The following is a 23,595-nucleotide window of genomic DNA, read 5'->3' on the forward strand; positions in this document are numbered from 1 at the left end:
AATCACACATGCAAACACACAGCGGGGGGGAGGTATGTACTCAAACATACATACATACGGAGGAACAAACACACACAGTCACGTGCAAATTAACTGCTGATGACAACAAATTAAACTCACACAGAAATAAAACACTAATCCATGTTGGTACCATTCCTACACAACGTGCACACAATAATACGCACTGCAACTCATTACACTTTCCCAACGCATCACATCTGCTGTTAATGTACAGAAACATTTATTATAACGCTACTTAACAAAGAGATCAAATGGAAGTTGGTGCTCACAGTTAAAAACCCGCAGAGAGTTATCTCTGACTTTGAAGTTCCCGTTTTAGTGTTTTTCAGCTCATTGTTTCAGTTTTAAAGCTCCAAAACTTTAGTGTTCGGTCCCACCGATCTGTGCTCAGCTCAGTGCTAAACAAACGACAACCTCAAAGCAGAAATACAGACATTTTCAGCTCCCCCGGTGTTTCCCTGTGGTATTACTGTTGGTGCAGCAGCGTCAGCAACACGCCTACTGTCCGAAAGCAAGAAACAACCGGAAGATCGAGAAACCCTGATCGATCTCAGTGTAACTGACTTTGACACAACACCGGAGCGCCCTCCATCGACTGAATGTTTACCTCAGTTGTTATAATTCTCCCTCTGCACCTGATTTGGACTTCATCTTTCTGTGGAAAATCAAGCCCAGTGGCAGATACACAAAGTGAAAGCGAGGTTTAAAGGGAACCAATCTATACAGGGATGATGTCATTTCTCCACAGCCATTACACTGCAATCAGTTTTTAATTTAGACTCATAAGTTAAAGCCCAAGTTGTCTTTTACCAATTCAAACAGGAATTTCTACACCTAGCGTCACGCAGGATGTGAACCCTGGTGGCTGGTGTCTGGTACACCCACCAGAATTATCTCCCGATAAAGAAACATAAATACGGCTCGTAATAAGCTGCTGTCACACTCGACCCATAAGGTCCTTCTTCCAGTTACTGTTAAACATCCCTGGTGACGTCAGCAGAGACGGGCTCTAACAGTATGTGTGTTCACGTGTTGTCAGGGTCACAGGAAGTGCAAAACCTTCTTCAGGGAGCATCAAACATCTACAGCCTCTCTTTATTCATTCTCTCTCTCGCCCCATGAATCCCTCCATCCTCTCTGAGCTCCCTCACAGTGTCTCTCCACCTCCATCGCTCCTGCTCTCTACAGGATTGAGCAAATCCACTTATACACATAAGAAGCAAGTAAGTGATCTGAGCAGGAAACCCAACGCTCTTATTCCACTGTGGATCTGTGTGTGTGTGTGTGTGTGTGTGTGTGTGTGTGTGTGTGTGTGTGTGTGTGTGTGTGAAGGAGAGTGAAGCTGGGTGTATAATTGAAGACTGCATATAAACTGTGTGATTTCTGGACCACTTGGTGCGATATAAAAAGGGAAAGAGTGGAAGTATGGAGGAAAGGCTGGAGATAAGAGAAGAAGAAGGAGAAGATGAACGGACTGAAGAGATTGTTCATTTTTTATTTCACGTCAGTCTTCAGGGCGACAGATCAACCAAAACAACGCAGATTGAGTCTGATGGTTTCAAATGGTGAATCACTTGCATGGCAGAGAGATGAACATGAATCATCTGCAGGAGCCACGACTCTGACCTCTGCTCTTCACACCGTTGACTCACATACAGTACGGCCAGGTTTTATTTTAACATCAGAGAGACTCGGCCGGACTCTTTAAATACATCCTGCCTTTAAGTTCATGCAGCTCCAAGTATTCACCAGCAGGAGCTGCAGCTACAGTCAGAGCTCCTTCAGCTGATCACAAACAGTCTACATACAGCACCATCACTTCTGGACCCAAAAAATAAAAAATAAATACAAAGAAGGAGAAGAAGGAGAAGAAGGAGAAAAAGAAGAAGAGGAAGGAGAAGGAGGAGAAGATGTAAATAAAGATTCACAGCTGAGTGTGTTAGTAGGTTAATATTATTTAATAAGTGGTGATGGAGCTCAGCTCACAGCTCACAGGCCTCAGGTCTGTTTCCAGCATTGATTGGCATCATGAGTCAGTCAAGAGTTGGAGGCTCTGTGATCACTGATGAGAGAAAACAACATGGAAACCTGAGAGCTTCCTCTGTCAGTGTGTGTGTGTGTGTGTGTGTGTGTGTGTGTGTTTATTCCTGGTTGATCCTCGAGCGAGGAGAACACACTGACTCACCAGCTGATGACACACACACACACACACACACACACACACACACACACACACACACACACACACACACGCACAGATGTGACTGAAGAGAGACATGAAAATGTTGTGATCAGAGAGGAGAGCATTCAGTGAGTCAACCTGAGAGCAACTCTCAGATCAAACAAGGAAATCTGTGTGTGTGTGTGTGTGTGTGTGTGTGTGTGCGTGTGTGTGTGCGTGTGTGTGTGTGGTTTGGGGGTGTTTGTATAGAGAAGATTGAGCTACAGATGAATAGAGATGGAATGAAAAGGTAAAAATAAACTGTATGGCTCAAACACACAGACACTCTGTTCCACTTTTATGAGTTATTAGTTTATAGTTTATATCGTTTATGCTTTTTTAGAGTTTCAACATTACACACATGAAAACGCGACAAATGAAGGAGATGCTACCTCATAATCATACATCCTGTATATGCAACCAGTGGAATCCCGGGTAAAGCCCACTGAGCCAGTGTGACAACACAACTTACAAACAAATCAGTGATGACACACAGCGGACGTGAACCCCAGTGGTCCTGCGTGTGAACGACCCAACCACCCTGACTCAGGGTGATGTATTTGACATGATGAGAGTGACAACGGACTGAAAAACTACATCCAGTTCAAGATATTTACTTTTTAAAAATGTTCAGAAATTACAAATGCCATTTAATTGTGGACTTGAGTCGTCACTGTGACTCAGGAAACAACGACCTTGTCCCACTTCTGCATCGCAGAAACACTGAAGTATTTTTGAATCTACACAAAACTGAAACAGCTGAGTGACCCAGAGACTGAAGAGGTAAAGGTGAGATACACCTGCAGGATATGTATATGTATGTGTCATATATAACATACTTTACTAGTTTGTGTCGAGTTTTAGCAGCAAGAGACAGCGACGCTAAATTTAAACAACACTAAAAAGCATAAGAAGCAGGCTGTGTGTGTGTGTGTGTGTGTGTGTGTGTGTGTGTGTGTGTGGTGTACAGCTCTCATATCTCTCCGAGCAGTAATTGTCTCATAATTATTATTCATCATAGGCTCTTTGATCGTGGGACTCTACTGATATTAATATTATCATCTAGTGGCGAGAGAGAGAGAGAGAGATGAGGAACAGACGACGATAAAGGGAAGCAATCAAACAATAACTTGAAAGACAGAAGCCTGCAGAAAGTTAAAACAGTTATTTAGAAAAAAAGGAAAGAGAGAAGAGATAAAGTAGAGGAAGTGTGATTGAGAGAGAGTCGGATGGTGAAGTGGGAAAGAGGGTTTATGAATAGACAGAAAGCAACACCTCCGTTCAGAGATTTCATATGATTCATGAGAGTTAGTGAAAAAGAATAAAGAGCAGGAAGTATAACTGTAGCCGACATATGGTATTTAAATGTTATCACCTCACAGGCCCAGCAGGAGAGGAGTGCAGCTCTTCATTGATTTCTCCAGAAGAGACGAAGTGTACCGACATTTGGTGAGTGTTAATTTTGGACCTTGTGCACATTTTTTCACCCGATCCAATAAAATCTCCTCAGAGAGGAGCAGAGAGCAGAAGCACTGGATGTAAAGTGTCCAGAGTTAAAGGTCAGAGAGAATGAAACAGAGCCAGAAGAAGAAGAAGAAGAAACCATTTACACTCATTTAATGAAAGAAGACAACATGTTATTGATGGTTAACGTGTCAAATTTTACAAAAACAGTACTACTGGTGCTACTTTTTGTCATCCGTGAAGAAAGTGACCAGACTCCATTAGAAAAATGCATGATTTTGTGAGTTGAGGCTTTAGGAGAGACTTTATGAACTTCCTGAATCGCCGTCTACAACATATTCATAACTGTTCGCGTCTTCTTGTAAATTCGGCAAACGTCATACATGATATTTCTGTTTGTGTAAAAAGCGGTGTGTCCATTTGTTCCAATGATGTTGAATTATTTGCATAAAGAACGGGGAAGTGAGATCCTGACGGGCTTCGAGCTGTCTACTTGTGATCTGATCACTCGGATGGTAACACCAGGTCTGAATTCCCTCAGAGAGTCAGATATGTAGAGGAAGTCGGAGGTCGCTCATTTCCTGTTTTATTATTAGAATACACGGACTGAATGTGATAAATGGCCGTGTTAGTGAATCACAGTAAAGAGACGGTTTTAGAGTTTTGTGCGGTGTGATTTGCTCCTTGGAGAGCGAGCAGCCCGGAGGAATACCACCATGTCTTCTGGTGATGGAACAATATATCAGCTGTGTGATCAGATTTCCGGCTCCCCATAGAGGACTTTATGTCGAGAGCTCCCCGCTTGAATTATCAATTTAGATGTTAAATCTGAGGACGAGGACAGCGTTGGACCATTTCCTAACACCGTGTGATCTCTGGAGACGCTGTGATAAGAGCCTGAAGGACACCGTTTTATCGTTGATGTAATTTCAGCTCTCCCCCTGTTTTAAAAACCAGAAGCGGGTTTGAACTTTTTTTTTTCAGTCTGTAGCGGGTTCTCGTGGGACGGAGCAGCCAGCACAAAATGAAAACTATTTCTGTATGTGCTAAAAATTCAAGGTTCATCCCAGAGTTGTTCAGTCATCTACAGGGAGAAGTGAGCAAGTCAAAGCTTCTCACAAGGACACGCGCAGTTAAAAGCTTCTGTTTATAGAAACAATGTCTGGTGTTACATGTAAAACATTATTTATGCAACCTGATCTCATGAAATTACATTTTATTATGTCTTAGTGTTGCTAAAAGAGCTGCTCTTCCTGCTTGTGACCCGTGTGCAGGAAGACCAACAGCTGACCGGTACTGGAGATGTTGAGTTAATGATCTTTTTCAGAGATCCTATATTGATTTGTTTGAGAAGAGGGTTCACTCCGGACAGATTTGAGACAAACTGAATTTTGTGTTGAACTTATTTTTGGTGAATATTATTTGAACTTGTCGAACTCTAACCTGCAAAAACACGACAGGATAAAGTGAAGCTGTTGTTGTGAAGAATTTGAAAATTAGGGTTTCACAACATTTTGGTTTTCTGATGTACAAAGTGCAGCTTTTGCACATCTAAAGGTCGATAGGTGCGTAGGAGAAGACCGAAGGCTGACAAAATCAGGAAAAAGACTCCGTCACACCGTCCACTTCACTTTCAATTAAGTTTATTGACAACAACAATTATTGTTATTGTTGTTATTGTTGTCAATAAACTTAATTGCAAGTGAAGTGGACGGTGTGCGGGAGTCTTTTTCCTGGTTTACTGAATTGCGATATATGTGCACGTCACTCTGAAATGAAGTATTGTAGAAGTATAAAGTCACATACATTAGTATAAGTAGCTCAACGTGACTTGATTTATCTGTATCATCGTCTTGTTGTCCTGGACTTAAACTTACACTGCAGCAAACACACTCATTTATATTCCACCACTTTCTGCCAAGATGGCGGGCCGATGATCAGCTTCACACGAAACCGTTGTATTAATAGATTAGTGATTAGTGTGTAACGTGAGCAGAGGCTCACTCCCACTGAAAACAGCGCGGTGGATAAATGGACGAACCAAACGATGTAGAAAATTGAAAAAGGATCCGGAAGATCCAATGACTGATTCTGTGTGAGAGGAAGGCTATCACCTTTTTTCTTCACACACACTCAAGTCTGTGATTGGCTGAGAGTGGACCGCTTCTCCTTCATCTTCCCTGTTCTGCACTAATCAGATGGAGATTACAGAGAGGACACACACACACACACACACACACACACACACACACACACACACACACACACTGTACCAGCTCCCTGTGGGTGCTGCTCCACCACCACCACCACCACGACCACCACCCGGCTCTATTATCAGAAGAAATGGCACACAATTAGATTTTCATGGCTTGTGTGTGTGTGTGTGTGTGTGTGTGTGTGTGTGTGTCTGCATATTTATACATGGAGAGGCGTTGTGTATGTGTGTTTGCACAGGCTGCAAAAGAAGACAGAACCCAGAGTGTGTTGAGCAGAGATCTTTAGGGGAGGACAGGCTCGACCGTCATCCTGATGTGTAATCATGATCATCGAGTGTTCGCGTCTCCGGCCCTGAATATCAATCACATTATGAAGCAGGAGGAGACGTGGGCCCGGTGGGACACACTGAGGACACTGAGAGGGACACTGACAACATCGTCACTCCCTCTGGATCAAAGTCACTGAATATGGACACTGTGTGAAGTATCAGGCTTCATAAACTTCACTTTCAGCAGACCCTTTCTGCCTGATAACTTCCCACGTCTCTTAGTTTGTAACGCAGCCTTTCTCTTATTAAAGTGAAGAGTCCAAGCTCATCGTAGAATAACGTTCACTCAGCTACTTTCTTTAAACCAACCACTTGTTTGGTACGAATCTGATGAAAAGTGTTCGAGGTTTGGAAAATCAGCGTGACGGTCTTGTCAGCTCAAGCTAAAAAAAACATTATTGAATAATAAAAGTGCAGACCAATAACCCTGAATAACCCCGAAGAACAAGAAGAAGAAAAAGAAAAAGAAGGAGAAGGAGAAGGAGAAGGAATATAGGCTCCTTCTTTGTCGTCCGTGAAGAAAGTGCCCAGACTCCATTAGAAAAATGCACGATTTTGTGAGTTGGGGTTTTAGGAGAGACTTTATAAACTTTCTGAATCGCCGTCTACAACATATTCATAACTATTCGGGTCTTCTTGTAAATTCGGCAAACATTATACATGATATTTCTGTTTGTGTAAGAAAAGTTGGGTCCATTTGTTCCACTGATGAATGTCTGAGTATTCGCATATAGAACGGGGAAGTGAGATCCTGACGGGCTTCGAGCTGTTTACTTGTGATCTGATGGCAACACCAGGTCTGAACTCCCTCGGAGAGTAGGGAAACAATGACACAATGGTGCAAACAAAACATCATCCTAAAATAAAATGCATTAAGTGTGTGTGTCCCCTTAGTGATCTCTTTCTGCTGATTTTACCACCTGAGCCACTTTAAAAAACCAAAACATGACAGACATTTCCACCCTGGATCTCCTCTTTCAGCCCTCATTTCATGCGCCAACATGCTTTTTTATGGACACAGGAATATGTTTTCCATCTTTTTGTCCAATGCGCTGCAGCTCTGACCCGTCCAATCCTCTTACAGCTCTTCGTCTTGGACACTCGTACTGTGGCGGATGCAGGAATCGCGGCTTATTGCAGCTTATGCTGTTGCAGCCATTGTGAGTCACTCTGGATAAAGTTTGCTAAAAACGACTCAACTGTGAGGATTTAACGGGACGTGCAAGTCTGTGAAATGGCCACATAGAGTTTGGGAATAAAAGAAGAGTCTACATGAATCTAAGACTTAAACAAACTACACACATCTTCATATCCAGTTTGTATGGACGACTGTGTTGACGTGTTTTAGGGTCGTAGACCAACACATGATGTTAAGAACAACACTTTAATACAGAATATAGTTGTGACTGAGTTCAGTAGCTTAAAATTAGCTTACACACTCACTCACACACAGCAGGAATGAAGCACAGTACCATCAGCTGTGCATGAGTCAGCACAAGGTATGTCCCGTCCTTTACATCTACACACACACTGTTACTGTCTGTGTGTGTCTATGTAGGCCGACTTAAAAGAAACCTCAAAGTGTGCTGACTCACACTGACACACACACACACACACACACACACACACACACACGCACCACTCACACACGGAGGCAAACAAAAAAAATGTAAGCACACACACCCAGAAATAGACACAGGAGAGAGTCTATCATGGCTGAACAGGACGGTGCACACAGTGTGTCGAAGGTCAGGATGCTGCACGACATCTCACACAACTAACCGTCTAATACAGTGTCACCTGGAGTGTTGTTCTTAAATAACCAAGTGGGAAGATGAAGCAGTAGATATTCTCACAAAGTGACCGAACTGTGGATTGACCCCATTTCATTTTAAGACATGATGGATGAGAAAATATCAGAAGACAAATGTTTTTTTAGGGCCCAGAGCGGTGGTGATGAAGGCTTCGTGTTGCGTTGCATCACATCGCCTGTGTCTTGGCCTTAAAACACACCGCAAAGACTACAGCTGACGACCAGACAGCACGTACGTCCCAGTCCTGCGTGACAGAAAATACTTCTTCGCAGATAAAGCAGGGTCTTTTCACATCACTCTCGCCAATATAACCCCTTCTAATCAATGTCTGATAACAGTTTGCAAGATGGCAATGGGAAAGATGCACTGATTCAATTAGCTAAACAGCCAATCAGAGAGATTTCTCACACTGACGGGCTCTGCCGCCAATTCTACATGCACGATCAGCAAAAAAGATATCAAAAATGGGTCGACTAGTGCAAACAGTGCAGGATGCACTGCAAAAACTAGAGCTACAAATGCTCAGTGAAGGTCCCGACCTCGGCTGACCGTTGGTCTGGCGTGTCGGGACCTTTCCAAGCACAAACTCTTGCTTTTTAAGGCTGTTTTAGTTCATATCTCAAAGGCTCTGCACACCCTGACTGATGTTTATAGCTCAAAGCAGGGCAAAGGGTGTAAACTGCCCGGCTCTAAAAGATGCAAAAGAAAAATAAATGAAACTTAGAGAGAGTGAGAGTGGCTGCAGCTCAGGGTAGGATGATAGCTCAGCACTTAATTGCAGGGTTAAATGGTATAAGTGCACCACATAGTCAAGCGTCCTTGAGAAAGACACCGAACCCCAAATCAATCCCCAAGTGTGTGTGAAAATAACAATAAGTTGTTTGGGAGAAAATGGCTGTGATGAAAATGTCAATCAAGCTCGCTCATGTTCCCACTTCTGAGCAGAGATCTAATCAGGCAGAACAACACTCGTGTGGCTGAACTACGAGTGTGCGGAGCCATTAACAAGTTTATAACTAGATTTATTGTGGAGACAAAATAAAAAACTCCCTCCTTGTTTCCCAGAGCTCTCCAGAAGTGCCGGCTGCCGGCCAAACAGCTGGCCCGCTTTATTATATCATGTTTTAATTGTAATAAAATAGTTTGTGATTTTTTACCCGCGATATTTTTTACGACCTCGAGCTGCTGCTTCAAACGATGCTGGCACGATGACAGAGAAACGCTCCTCTCTGTCTGTATCAGTACTAATGTGTGTGTGAGAGGTCGTACCCTGCCAAGCAGCGAGAGCAGAGTCAGCGTCAGTGTTCGACAAATATTAGCTAAATAAATGACGACAAAACATCATGAAGATGACGGACGGACAGACAGACAGGGACGTCCGTCCTCATTAGACGGGGCTACTTTGGAGGTGGCAGCAGCAACTTTATGATTGTATAGTGACCATTAAAAAGTCCACTGAAAGCAATTCATTTTCCATAAACACCACACAAACGTTTATGGGCTAAATGAGGGAATGAATGAATAAATTATGCTGATTTACACTGAACTTTTTATAGCAGAGCATCTCTAAGACCCATCACAACACAACACTGAAGTAACAAGCCTGTGAGCTCTGCCTCAAACTCACGCTGTAATCACTGTTTGAAATGTTAAAAAGGCTTTTGTACTTTTGCCATTAACCAATTATACAAACTAATATCAGATGCCCCCGAGTCATACTCGCTATTTACAGAAGTGTGTGGGCTAAAAATGCTCGAGAAGCCTAATTCTCCTTTAATTCCTCCTTTAGTGTAATTCACGACATGTTTACAATCGAGTAGGCAAACTCATGTTCAAAAATGTGAGTAATGAGTCAGAGGTCACCAAGTTTTCAACATTTGGAAGTGTGACACTTTTTAACGAGGGATCGTTGCGTCTCCAGGTGAGTGTTTGGCGACCGAAATGTGTATTTTAATCCAAAACGTGACATTTTCTAAACATAACCCGAGCAGAAGCACGACTGCCATGAAATAAAATAAAACTGAACCTAAAGAGACGTAAAGCTGCAACATGAAGAAACAGAAGGTTTCACATTACTGTGATTTTGCAGAAACGTACGTTGCAAAATGTTATTCTGCCGATTCAGTTGATTTTGCCGAGCGTTTACCCGACACGTCTGCCATCTTCACTAAGGATTACATTAACCGCCAGGTACCTTATCAGATTCTGGCAGTCATGATTTACTGGCCATACACCGATCGTCATAATTAACAACCCAACATTTCCCAGCTTATTAATTTTTCAGATGAAAGACATTTAATAACAGGACTGACTTCAATCAAACATGTAACATTCACCAGGCTGGTGGCTGGACCATGTAGAACTGGTGCATTAAATATTCCATTACCGACGACCTACCTGAGTGTGTTGGGGGAAGCAGGGAGATCTCAGGTAGAGTCGGTCCTTTTTGTGGTGAATTCACATTCCAGTCACATCACTGGCCTCAGGGTTACAACAGGATGACAAGCTAACAAGGGCACCCTCCTACCTGCAGAGGAAGAGGAAGAGGAAGAGGAAGAGGAAGAGGAAGAGGAAGAGGGGGGAGGGAGCGCAGAGACGGAGAGGAGAAAGAAAGAAATGTCAACATGTTGCAGCATTAATTCATTAGTATTCCTAAAGCTTCTTTCCTTCTGTCGTCTGTCCCTCCTGTCACTTCCTTTCCTTCCCCCCTCTCCCCTCTCTCTCCGCTCTCCCCTCTCTCTCTCCTCTCTCCGCCCTCCATTCGAGGCTGTTCTGCCTCTTTTCCTTTGTTAAAGTTCCTCAACAGGACAAACAGGAAGTGTGAAGGGAAAATCAGACGGGAAGTTTTTGATAATTTCATGGGCGATGCAAAAGTTTGGTAATAATCAGGAAAAAGACTCAACAACAAAGACAACAATGTTTCGGTAAGACAATGGGGGACGCTGTCTTCAGTAGGGTTGTGGACTCCTTCAAAATCCCACCAAACACACCTGGACCAACAAATCTACGCCACTGAATGCAAAGAACATCGTGACAGGAAAAGTTCATATATCAATCAATGCGCGTATGTTCACAATATAAATAGTAAAAATGTAATACAAAAGTATGTTAGAGCTTAATGTGTCGTCAAAAACAGATAAATCTCATGACGTCTCAGTAAGAAGTAAGTCATCCAGACCACCAGGAGGCGTGGTCTAATATTTCTAAAGGGTACATTTCACAATAAAAGTCACAAAACATCAGGAATTTCCTCGTGCAGGATTTACAGAACTGAATCTGTCTTCTAGAGCAAACAGACAGCGTGAAGGGAGAATCAGATGGGGGAGGTTTGTGAGAATTTCATGGGAGATGCAAAGTTTGGTAATAACAATAAAAATATTGATGAATAAAACGTTTAAGCTGCAGACAGTTGACAGTTTATCCTTTTCAGTCAGGAATGATTTCCACGTCAAACACAGCCTGGACACTTTCTGCCAAACTGGGCAGTTTTGGTTGCATTGTGTGGATAAAAAGAGCTCAGGTATCAGTCTGTCCTTTTAAATGCACGTCGGGGGAAAGTTGTAGTTTACTAAGTTAGATATTTTTTGAGTTGTCCTTCATTATTTCTTTTTCAGAGCACAGAAATGGAGAAAATAAATATGTGTCTTATTTCTGGAAGTGGAAAATGACTCAAATCAAGTTGTCATCTGCAGCTGGAGTGTAAGTGCAGAGAATTGAAATGAGATCCTCCAAATTGCTGAAAAGGTAAATGGTGGATTAAATGTTCAGGATGGATTCGATCAAACTGTTTGATTTAAACGCTTCAGACTGAGCGTAGGCTCCCTGGGGACCCCTGGCAGTTCGGAGCTGGATTCAACCGTCTCTTCAGCTGTAGTGGACAGTTTGCTATCACTCACAATCCCCTCACCCGCCTCGCTGGTTCAGCAGGTAAAAATGAATCGATACCCGTCACTTAGACCACAATCTTCAGGAAATGGAACGTTTTTTGCCAACTGGCTTCAACCTAACGATGCTTCTGTTGGCCCGCTTGCCGACACTCTGGGATCAGTCCTTCAGAAGTAGAAAGAGTTGTGTCTTAAAGCGGCTGACATTTACTCCAACATCCAACAATCATACAGAGAACAAAATCCATCAGAGACGACGAGAGATGCAGGTTTCTGTAGCCTCAACAGATGGAAATGTTTTGAGAAAAGTGGCACGACTCAGCTAGAAAAACCTCCTCTTACTTTCCGACGTTCCTCATCCCTCCGTCCACCCACACGCCGTAACCTGCAGCTGGTTCTTCATGTTTGCTCTCTTGGGTTTCTCCTAAGGCATTCTGGGAAAATGCAAGAAAACTCGCTAAGCGAAGCTGACGAGGAAGGTTGAGGGAAAGCGGGTGCACCCAAAAAATAAAAAAATAAATTAGAACATTTCTTCACAGAAGAATTCCTGGAACAGGGCGAACATCACACGCTGATGATAAACGTATAACATCGTGCCAACACGGCGCCTGAAGGTGGAATTTTTCCTCCAAGTTTGATGTCAGAGCGTCGTGGGCGTAGCGTAGGTGATCGTTCGCCTTTCGGAGGAATTGTTACATCACATTCTTTGCATTGGCAAGTATATATTTTGTTTTTCCTCTGATACATTTTTTTAACTTGAAAAACCCCATTTTCTAAATTTATTAAGTCGAGGTGGCTTCAGGCCTGCAGGGATGCACTTCTGTTTACTTTGGTAATTTAGTTTGCACGGCCTATAAAAGATACAAGTAAGGTAATTAAACAAGGTGATAAAATGCCGGCACAACAGAAGAACACAACATAAACACAATTTGTGCCGCTGAGATAAATGACAGGGAAAAAAAGGCCGAGCCGTAATGACTGCGGCACCAAACAAGAAGAAAAATACAATAAAGTCCTGATGATAAGTTGCAACTGAATTAGATAAGAAAATCAAAATGATTTAAAAGGCGACATGATGGACAACGGCAGAGAAATAACAATGTTCATGAAAAATAAGCAGAAAAAGGAACATTAATAACAGGGAAGGAGTTAGTGGAAGTGAGTGGGAGGAGGAAGGAGGAGACGACTCACTGGGGGAAACTTCAAGCTGTGTTGTTCAGACACCAGAAAGCAGGAAATTTTTAGCAACGGCGGGAAGCTGTCTCGCCAGAGAATCAAATAAACAGGAGATCTGGAAACTTCCAGCAGATTTAATTTGAAGATGCAAGTCCAAAAAAACTGACACTGAAGTACCTCCGAGTGGTTTTTACCCAGCGCGTGCTTCAACGGAAGAAGAGCAACACATCAAATGTGGCATCACATGTAGAAAATGTTTATGATATTCTATTTTTCTTTACTTATAGTCAATAAATCCCACGTGTGGACAGAAACCTCAGTGAACTGAGTCTAAATATTAGTTGTGTGTGTGTATCACAGTCTGATGTATCTTCTTCCTCTGTGCCAAATAGCTCCATTGTTGTCGAATTAAAAACATCAGTGAGCCACACTGTTGCACCGGCTGACATGCTCCTTAATTACCAAGAACACACACACTGTAATTTATTAGGACTCGATCCCACACACACACACACACACACACACACACACACACACACACACACACACACACACACACACACACACACACACACACACACACACACCGTCCGTCCTGCTGCCACAAATACTCACAAGAGCATCTTCAACTGTGGATGAATCCGCCACTGAAAATAGTCCCAAACAAAAGCAGTATTTCATCATATTTTGGTCACATTGCCTTTATAGGGATTAATGAGCCTTTTAGGAAAATAAAACTATATTTGCGAGCTTAGTTAAAAGGCAAATCAGGCAGGTATCAAGCAGAGATAAAGCAGAGCAGTGAATCAGAGAAATACAACTTTATTTTCTGATCGGTTACGGTGGCTACATCCTAAAGCACAAGTAAACATGCCAACACCTCCACACTACCCTCTGGACTTTATGTGTGTGTGAGCAGCTCGCCCCGCCCTCAGTCAAACTGACTGAACGAGGGCAGAGCAGAGGGACAGAGACAGTTATATGATCCGGTAGACTGACGGCCAGAAACATAAGAAAACACAGGCAGAGGGCTGGATCTCTGAAGATACAGGCACCGGCACACACTTAGCTCAATATAAATGCCAATATGCAATTTAAAGGCACTTCTGCATTTCTTTCAAATTTGGTTGTGGATGTGTGTATTTGGAGTGTGTGTTCAGTTGCACACCACACATACAGGGTGAAGTCAGACTTAAAGTCGGATGTAAAAGTGAAGGAGGCGTCTCACTGCGACGCTTCCCGTCTCCCTGCAGGTGATCACCTCTCTGACTGGCAGCTGGATTAGCATTAGCATGGCTACACAACAGCGGATTAGAGTTGGTATGACCTGTTGCTACACAAAAAAGGGATTCGCTTTAGCATGTGCTAATGCTGCTGGCTAAGAGATTAGCAGTAGCTATAGCACGGCTCCGAGCTACATGAAAAAAAAGATTAGCTATAGTCTGACTCGGTACTGAATAAAAGATGAATGTATAGAAGCAGTCGGCAGGAGATTTAACATTGTGTAGGATAGAAGAAAGATTATCAAGGCTTCAAATTGCGATCAGTTACCGTTGTTTGTGAGCAGAATTATAATTATCATAATCAGAAATCCTAACTCGTTGATAAAAATAGCATTCACAATCGAACGGCATTAAAATCTCTCCTTCAAACATTTTCTATTCTTTATTATATTTTATCATCTACAGTACATTTCTACATCGTCTCTACATCCGTCCGCCCACCCTGTCCTCCTTCATGTGCGGATTTTCTCTTTATACTACTTCTCTTCACTTCCTCCTTTGCTGTCGTAATAATACATACAGCCACTAGAGGTCGCCTCCTAACAAATAACTTAAATATGGTTTGAAAGAAAGATGCTTTCACTGTTGACCTACAGGATAGTTATTCTGATGACGCACTGGGATTGAATCAAGTGTGTTGCAGACGTACACAAGTACACTGATCACAACATACCGATTCAAACTAAGTTGGCTTAGCTAGATATCGTAGCCTGCCTATTGCCTCTGTGTGTTGGTGCGCATTGTTTTCTCTGCTGTGAAGGTGATCGGCTGCAATCTGCCACCCCTCCAGGACCTGCACGCCTCAAGGACCCTGATACGTGCAGGTAAGATCCCAAGCTCACATCCCCGGCACAAACTTTTCAAAACCCTCCCCTCGGTTAGGAGGCTGCGGTCCATCAGGACCAAAACCTCTCGCCATAAGATCAGTTTCTCCCTCCCTCCTTCACTTCAGTTTTAGTCACTGACGCTCTTATTTTGCACATTGCAATATCAGTTTCTACTGCGACCTCGCACAAATCTGGACAGTCTTCACCTACTTTAAAATCGGTCACACTCTATTTAGATTTTTATAGTTTTTATTATGTCTTTTAAGTATTGTTTAAGTAGTATGTTTGTTGTGTTGCACCTACAGACAACAGCAAATTGCTCATATGTGTATGATTCTGACGGCGTAGAGGTTGGATAAAGACAAATAAGTTTGAGGGGTTTTTTATGAGAATGTTTCTAAAACTAAATAAAAAGTTTCAGCTGACATTTTTATTAACATATACTGAAACTTTATAAGAAAACATTTAAGCACTATGACTGCAACCTTCAAAAGGAACAAAAGAAGAATACCTGCCGACAAAACTGTCGGGGCTGCTGTTCTGTTCAGAAAAAAAAAAAAAAAAGATACTATTTCAATCTCAAGAGTGAATTCTGCAAAAATCCTTTCTGGCTATGTTACACAAGCAGCTGTCAAGTGTCACTTGTAATTACAGAGGAGCTGACACTCCTGCAATAAACATGCTTTGAGGGAATGAACACTTACAGCACGCGTGTCCTGCTGTGACACCGCGAGCACAGAGGGCTGAGAACAAAGGGAACCGAGCTGGTGCTGGAGCTGGTGCAGCCCGGTTTGAGTTTTTAACATGGAGGAGAGAGAGTGAAAGTAATGATCATGCCGTTTCATTTTTCCATTCTGTGTCTGCTAAAATCCAAGGCAAATCAAAACCATCTGATGGACAGTTTGGCTGCTGTGGTACAAAAGCAAGAAAAGCTGCAGTTTTCTGTAATTATCTTCCTTCAAATCACAGAATACTTTGTGATTTGTGTGTCGAGTTTGATGAGTGTTGAACCTAAAAAAGTAAGAAAGAAACAACTCGGCGAGGCAGCGACTAAAGCAAGTGTTGTCCTTTCTTTAGGAAAAAAAACATTTGGTTTCAGCTCTCGAGCATTGCTGTGGTCTGGGAATGAAAAACTCAGGTATGTGGGTCACTCACTCATCGGTCAATTAAACCCCCCCTCCCTCCATTTTCTCATTAACCAAGCGGAAGTCGTTAATAAACTGCTGATTACCCAAAATGCAATTGCATGTGTGAGCACGCGTTCCACCTGTTTTAGTCTCTTTATGATCGGCAGCACAACCATTAAAATTTTATTAGCGTGAGTCACAAAATGCTAATGAGCCTCACGAGGCTTGTGTGTTAAGATGTCAAAAGCATCGAGGCAATTTAATTAGGTCATAAAGTTGTCGGACAGTCATGAAAGGGCGATGGGTAAACAATAAAGATAAAAACCAATAATGTGCACCAACAACACGGCCGCAGAGCTGCTGGATGTTTCGGTTTGCTTGTTAAAGATATGCTCGCTTTAGCTGCGTCGCTGGACTCTGCAGGCGTCACTTACTGACTCAGGCCAGTCGCCAGGACAAAAAGTCCTTTAACAAACTCTTCGTAGACTATTCCTTTCTCATCCAAAGCAGACCTGTTGTTTCCCTCCTCACGTCAGTCTCAGTTGCTGCAGAGATGTCTCGACTTTCTCCACCTTCTCCTACAACCTTCTTGACTTCGTCTCTGTCAGTCTCGCAAACTGTCAACAGCTTCAACATGTTTTCATTCAAGTAACAAACACATGAAACATACACAAAGAAGACACCCACATACGTACAGACACTGCAGTGATGCTCAGACTCAGAGTCAAGCTTTCACAGGGATGCATGGTAGAGACTTTATACGTGGGAGGAGCAGTCATGTACAGCAGGCATCACAGAAACACATCTTTACATCCACAGCAGCTGCTGTGTTGGTGTTTTGTGTGAGAGCCTTTGGATTTATTTGAACAGAAGTAATTGCACTTTGTTTAAACTCTGCAAAACCAACGTAATGTACCAGAACCAGCGTTTCTTCGTGTACTCCCTTTCCATTTAACCAACCAGATTCTGCCTCGAACACTATCAATCATGTCTCTGCTGTCAAGCTTAAAACCGCTCTCCTCTCTGCCGTCAGCTGTCATTTCAGGCATTTGTGCAAACCCTCCTCCACCCAATCCTCCTCCAGCTCTTCATATCAAGTTCTGCTCATCGGAGTCAGCTCCACCTGTCGTCAGATCTCCAGGATCCTTCTTCCTCCATCACCACCACCAGTGTCTCGACTTCATCACCTCCCTGAATATTACTTCATCACGATGGAGTCTAACCCGCCTCCTGCAAGGGATGTTGTCTCTGCATCGCATATCAGTAACTTAGCTGTCAGCCATAGGACATAGGAAGCTGCAACTAACGTAACCGAGCATCTTGTGTGGTCAGGTTTCATAAGAACATAATAAACAGGACATGGAGACATAATTAAGTTTCCTCTGCCATGTTACAAACACCAGCAACTCCTGTCTCACGGCGACTCTGGGGGGACACAATACCTTCACATGGTGCTGATTTTAAATCGGGATGTTATGACGGTACAGGGTTCAGTCGTCAATCAACCCAACACTAGTGCTGATTGATTGAGATGATTACTGAAACAACGAAACCCTGTGTGCAAAAACAAAGGAAATAGTCTTATTGTAGTAAATATGCAGGTGTGACGATGCCTGGAACAAGGAGATAATGTGTATTTCTGTGATGTGATGCAGTTTAAAAAAATTTATTTTGTATATGTTGCAAGCTAATGAAGAAGTAATAAAGAAACATATGTTAGTTTTAGGAGTTTTGCTTGTTTCACAAGAAAAAAGCTGTTTGTAAAATGTGAGTATTTGTGTCTTCTGGAGTTGGTAAATGAAGGGGAAGACTTTGATAGTGCACCTGAGGTAGAAGTAATGAATCAAGGTGAAGTCAAGGAAAATATCGCTGGATGATAGATGTAGAAAAACCGAGGCGCTCGACAGCTTTTCACATTCATGAGAAACGATCAACTCAACATCAATCTTAAAACACTAAAAAAAATCATGGCGTAAGTGATGACTGCTTTAACTCGAGTAGTTTAAAACAAATCAAGAAGAAAAAGCTCCAAAACCAAAATGTCTGCAGTGTTGTCTGAATCTTGATTAGACATGAAAGTGTGAAGGAAACCTCTCAGCTGCTGCTGGCATACGACTCAGGTGAGTTCAAAATGTGTGCTTAGAATAAATGTTTCAGTCTAAAACACACACACACACACATATATATATATATATATATATATATATATATATATATATATGTACAAATATTTGAAACTGTCACAACTCAGCGGAGGTGGTTAATCAAGTTCTGATCGATTACACGTTGACCGTAGATCCATGACATCGTAAGAATCCAGAGTGAACGCCTATCAACAGAGGTGTGGTTGTCGATGTGAGCGACGTTAGCTATCTGACATCTGAAAGGACCCCGAGGCGGCTTCCTGATCAGGTCAGGTTTCCAGGAAGCTCCATTGACCGAATGTCAACAAGCATATTTTTAGTCAGCAGCTATAAGGAGGCACCAACTCATAGAAAAAAACAGCTACATAGCACTAGTGAACCATAAATCGACTTGATTCGGGCTGGCAAAGATCTTCTATCATGGCTTTAAATAGCCGTATTGTACACTGTACTTCATTGCATTTGATTTTTTTCTTTCTTTTCTTTTACATCCACACGAACAAAAACAACTTCCTTACAGGAGTCGACACTTGAGTTCAAAAACAAAAGCCTAAAAACAATAAAATTCAAATTCTTTCAAAATAGAAGCTTTAGAAGGTGAAAATGAAAACTACAAACAGAATGTAAAGAAGTAAAGAAGTTACAGTTTTGACATTATAATGTCTTTATCAACTGAAGTTAGCATGCTAACCAGCTAGCCCTAGCCCCGGCACCCCCCGGTGCTCCGAGCTCCAAGCCTGGACTGCTAGCTGCATGGCTAACTGAGCTAACAGTGGCTACAGTCGGCAGCAGTTTTCAGTTATTCTGGTGAAATCAATAATTTAATTTAACAATAACACTTTAATTAAAATAGTGTTGCAGGTTTTAAGATAAACACCTCATTGTCTATCATATAGCTTAATGTCAATATCTTTCAACCAGATCAGACAAACGCTTACATTACATTTTAAAAAGGTACTTAGCAGCAGTTATATTCTGATGTTCTGCTGGGAGAGGAGCTTACATTGGTCCATCGTGGATATGACATATATCTTGTAAGCCTGCATTAATCTGTTGACTGAACATTTAATACACAGGCTCAGGGGTTATGCACTGTGGGTTGGTTAACCTCATGAAAGAGGGAAGAGATCAGTCAAATCAATCCCACCCTGTTCTAATCCCCGGAGTAACAACATAATAAGAAGGGTTATGGACTGCTTGAACTCGGTTGTGGGTTATAACTTGGTTTATAGTGTAAAACAACAGAAACATTTAAAATGTGAGGAAACAAACATGACAAGAATGAGATCAAATGACAGAAAAATGGATCAGATTCAGTGATGAGATTAACTTTAAATCACATTCTCAAACATCCATCCAATATAACGAAGACAGTTTCAGTCACATCTGCTCAGCATCACCTGCAGCACCTCCATCACCTTGTCTCCTATCTCCTCTGCTATCTCTGCGTCCTTGTCTCCTCGCAGCGATCATCCATCCTCAGTGTGTCGGCCTGCAGTCGGCTGTCAGCTCTGACTGATTGTCCAGCGTTTGATCCTGTCGGGGTTTGATTGCCAGGGTCTTGTTATCTGTCATCTCTGAGAAGAGGAAACTCAATCTCGGTTTCAGACGCAAAATACGGTTTCCCCGGGCAACGCCCCTCCTCGCCATGGAAACAACACGTAAAGTAGCGCCGCTGTCGCCGCGTTCGATCCGACGAGCTGCCATCTGTCAGTGTGTGTGTGTGGAAGTGTGTGTAGGACAGATAGCGAGTGTGTATTTGCTTATGTCATTTATCAGTGTCAATGTCAAGGTGTGTTCACTTGGTTAAATGTGTGTGTGTGTGTGCAGGAGAGATTTATGAGTGTGTGTATACAAAGACATTGCATGTGTCTATGCATGGATGGTTCAGTGTGTGAACCAATGGTAATGGTTAATGGTAATGGTGTGTGTCTGTATGTGTTTGTGAGTGTATTGAGCCTGAGCACTGACCACTCTCATCTCATTACACCAGTTTGTGTCACAAATAACGGTACTGATGGTCAGAAGGACACTGACCTCCAGTGGTCGATGTTCTCACTGTTCAAGATCAAGATGGAGGGCGAGAGCGTTCTCACTTTACACTGTGAAACAACCCAACAACCTTTCCTTAACCTTTACTACAGTTCACATGCCGTCAACACAATCTTTCCTCTACCTTAACCATCGTTGCAGCAGTTATTTTTGGGAGAAAGAGTCATGCATCAACAACTTAAGCAGGTTTTTTTTTTTTGCAGAATCTTTCAAATGTTTTAACTTTCAATTAAAGAAGGGTGACGATAGCAAATCGCCAACTTTGCTGTCACATCGCTTACAGCCATTGTGGATTGTTCTGAAGGCCTCGAGCGCCTCAAAGAAATTCTCAGACTGCTCAGATAACGGGCCACAAACAGAGCGATGCCTTACACACCGGAGATACCAGGAGTTGGTTCAGGCAGTCAGTTCGTGCTGCACTGCTATACAAGCGAGTGACATGCTTCACTCTCCACAATCATCTCCCAGACAAACCCTCACATCTGGAGGGCTATTTAAGCTTTAAAATGTCCTCTCTGTCTCTCCCTGCTTCAGTATTGCTGCCTGTTCTTTCAGCCCCACCAAACACGGCAGCATCCACCTGCCTCGAGGCTCCAGCTCACATGTGTGCTCGTCTCTCCTGGTATCTCTTTGTAAACATCTGCAGGGAGTGATGAGGCTGGAGGCTGGATGCTAAAAACTCTAGCTACGTTCTGCTGCTGCAATAAACATTTCAAACATGAATTATCTGACTTGAACTGGTAGTTACATTCACAATAACCCAGGTTTGTGTACTATTTTGCCAGATACATGATCAATTATCACAGAAAAAGTAATAACTTGTTCTTCAGAAGATGTTTAATCAGGTTTCCCTCCCTGACTGCAGACTATATTACTCACTGCATCACTCTGACAGCTCCACCTGCCTGAACCAGCCTCCATCTTACTGCTTCCTCTGTGGCTTCAGCACAGTGTCACAGCTGGAGACGGAGCAGGTCCAGACTGAGCTCCAGTGTGAATAAAGGGACGTCTGTCCTCAGCAGGAGCATGATGTTTTCTGGATATAACTAATAACTGAATGTCCATGTTTCTCTCATCTCTCTCCTTTGTCTTCTCCCTTTCTCGGCTACTTCTCTTCTCCCCTGTTCTCTCACCCATCTACCTGTCTCTCCCACTGTGTCTCCTTCTCCATCTCCTTCTTCCTACCCCCCTTTCTCCCCACTCTCCATCTTCCCTTCCTGTCCTCTCGCCTCCATATTCCTCACATGTCTCTCACCCTTCCCCTCCCAATTCCCGTCTTGCCCTCACACCTCTCCCCTCCCGCCCTCCCTCCCTCCTCTCCCATGAGTTATAACAGATAAGTATGAAGCTATCTTAAGCTCCGCTCTTCTTCCTAGAAAGTAATTTGGCAGCGGGTCGCTAAGTCACCCCCAACTGTCACCCGGCAACCGCCTCTATCACCGGGCGGCCATCTATCTCCTCCTCCTCCTGGTTAAATCCCTTACGCTGCCCACCGACACACACACACACACACACACACACACACACACACACACACACACACACACACACACACACACACACACACACACACACACACACACACACACACACACACACACACACACACACACAGCAGAAGACACCTGACATACACACACACACATTCTGGGTCTATAAAGTTGACACAAACACACACAGAGGCAACAATATAAATGGAAAACCTCATGAAGGAGTTTAAATAAACAGACGGAGGGAACATTCTCAATCCTCCATTCACAAACACACAATCATCACAATCAAAGACTCACACATACATATGTACTGTATATACACACAGACACCCACAGATAGTTTTCTCTCTGTGCACTCTTATCAGTCCAAACAGACAGAAGGCAAACAGCTACTAATCTGACACAGTAGTATTAATAAAACGTGTCTGATGTGTGTAATGTGTGTGTTTACTGGTGTTGTGCATTAGCATGAACATGCCCCTATGGATCCCTGTTCAATATCTGATGTACATGTGTGTGTGTGGTCTCCAGCTGTACTGCAAATAATGTCAGCACAGCCGGCCTAGGGCTCGGGCAGGAGGGACACAGCTGGAGAGGAAGAAAATACAGGGCTGAGGAGAAAGACAAGAAAAGATGAAGATGGAGAACAGGCAGAGAGCGAGGGATTCAAACAAATGACATGAGAGAGAAAGGAAAGACATTAAAAGACAGGAAGAAGCAGTGGGAGACGGATGGAGGTGCAGGTTTAAAGCGAGGAGGTCTATTTTAATGGACTACTCTGCATTCAGGTTGCTGCTGGAGGCTTTTGGAAACCTCTGCACACTGACTGTGTCTATTAGTCTAGTAAAAGGGCAAACACAACAGCAGCTACAATGCTTTCGCCCGCCGTCTACACATCTCATTACATCTACCATTTTCAGGAGGATCCTCGGCCCACTTAGAGGCCTTTCACCACGCTGTTAGACCACAGGCTAAAACCCAGCCAGCAGAAGACGGTTAACTGTGTCCCGCCCGGTACAGCCGGGACAGGACGGAGAGACGAGATGTTTCTTACTCCTCAGTGCAGCTTCAACACAGACAGGTTGAGTGAGAAGGAACCTTTAACCACAAGATGAATCAGGACTGGAAACAAAATTGCCTAAAATGTCCTTGAACAAGACGCTGAACATCTACCAGCAGCTGCTGTCTAACTGAACCAAAGCAGGGGAGGAGAAATCGTGATTCATTCAAGGACATTGTGCAGTGAATATTATAACGCTCTCTCTTTGCTCGTTTCCTCTCTCTCTCTCTGCAACTTCGGCCATTTCAAAAGTCAAAACTTACAGCGAGACACGATCAATTTGGCCCTTGACAAAAAAATTTGTTCAGGAAATGTCACAAATGTCCTTTCACTTTTTATTAGCTTTCCTGAAGCGCTGGAGAAAGACTATATTACAGTTTAAGCTTTGACTGCTAAAGCTTGCAAAGTCACTGATGGGAGGCCACCAGAGTCCAGTTCTAGTTCAATATATGTTCTGTTCCAAATATTGAATATAAGACTGTAT

General features: G+C 42.9%; 1 protein-coding gene across 4 annotated transcripts in view; it reads right to left on the reverse strand.

Annotated features, from left to right (window-relative positions):
* LOC141014062 (leucine-rich repeat and fibronectin type III domain-containing protein 1-like protein) overlaps window positions 1–23,595 on the reverse strand; it is a 303,976-nt gene that overhangs the window by 188,132 nt on the left and 92,249 nt on the right. For all 4 annotated transcript variants that reach the window (XM_073487775.1, XM_073487773.1, XM_073487774.1 and 1 more), the window contains one exon: window positions 10,463–10,592. The gene's annotated coding sequence lies outside the window, so the exon portion shown is untranslated. The remainder of the gene's footprint in view (window positions 1–10,462; window positions 10,593–23,595) is intronic.

The sequence above is a fragment of the Pagrus major genome, chromosome 2 (assembly GCF_040436345.1).
Source record: "Pagrus major chromosome 2, Pma_NU_1.0".
In the NCBI taxonomy this organism is placed as follows: domain Eukaryota; kingdom Metazoa; phylum Chordata; class Actinopteri; order Spariformes; family Sparidae; genus Pagrus; species Pagrus major.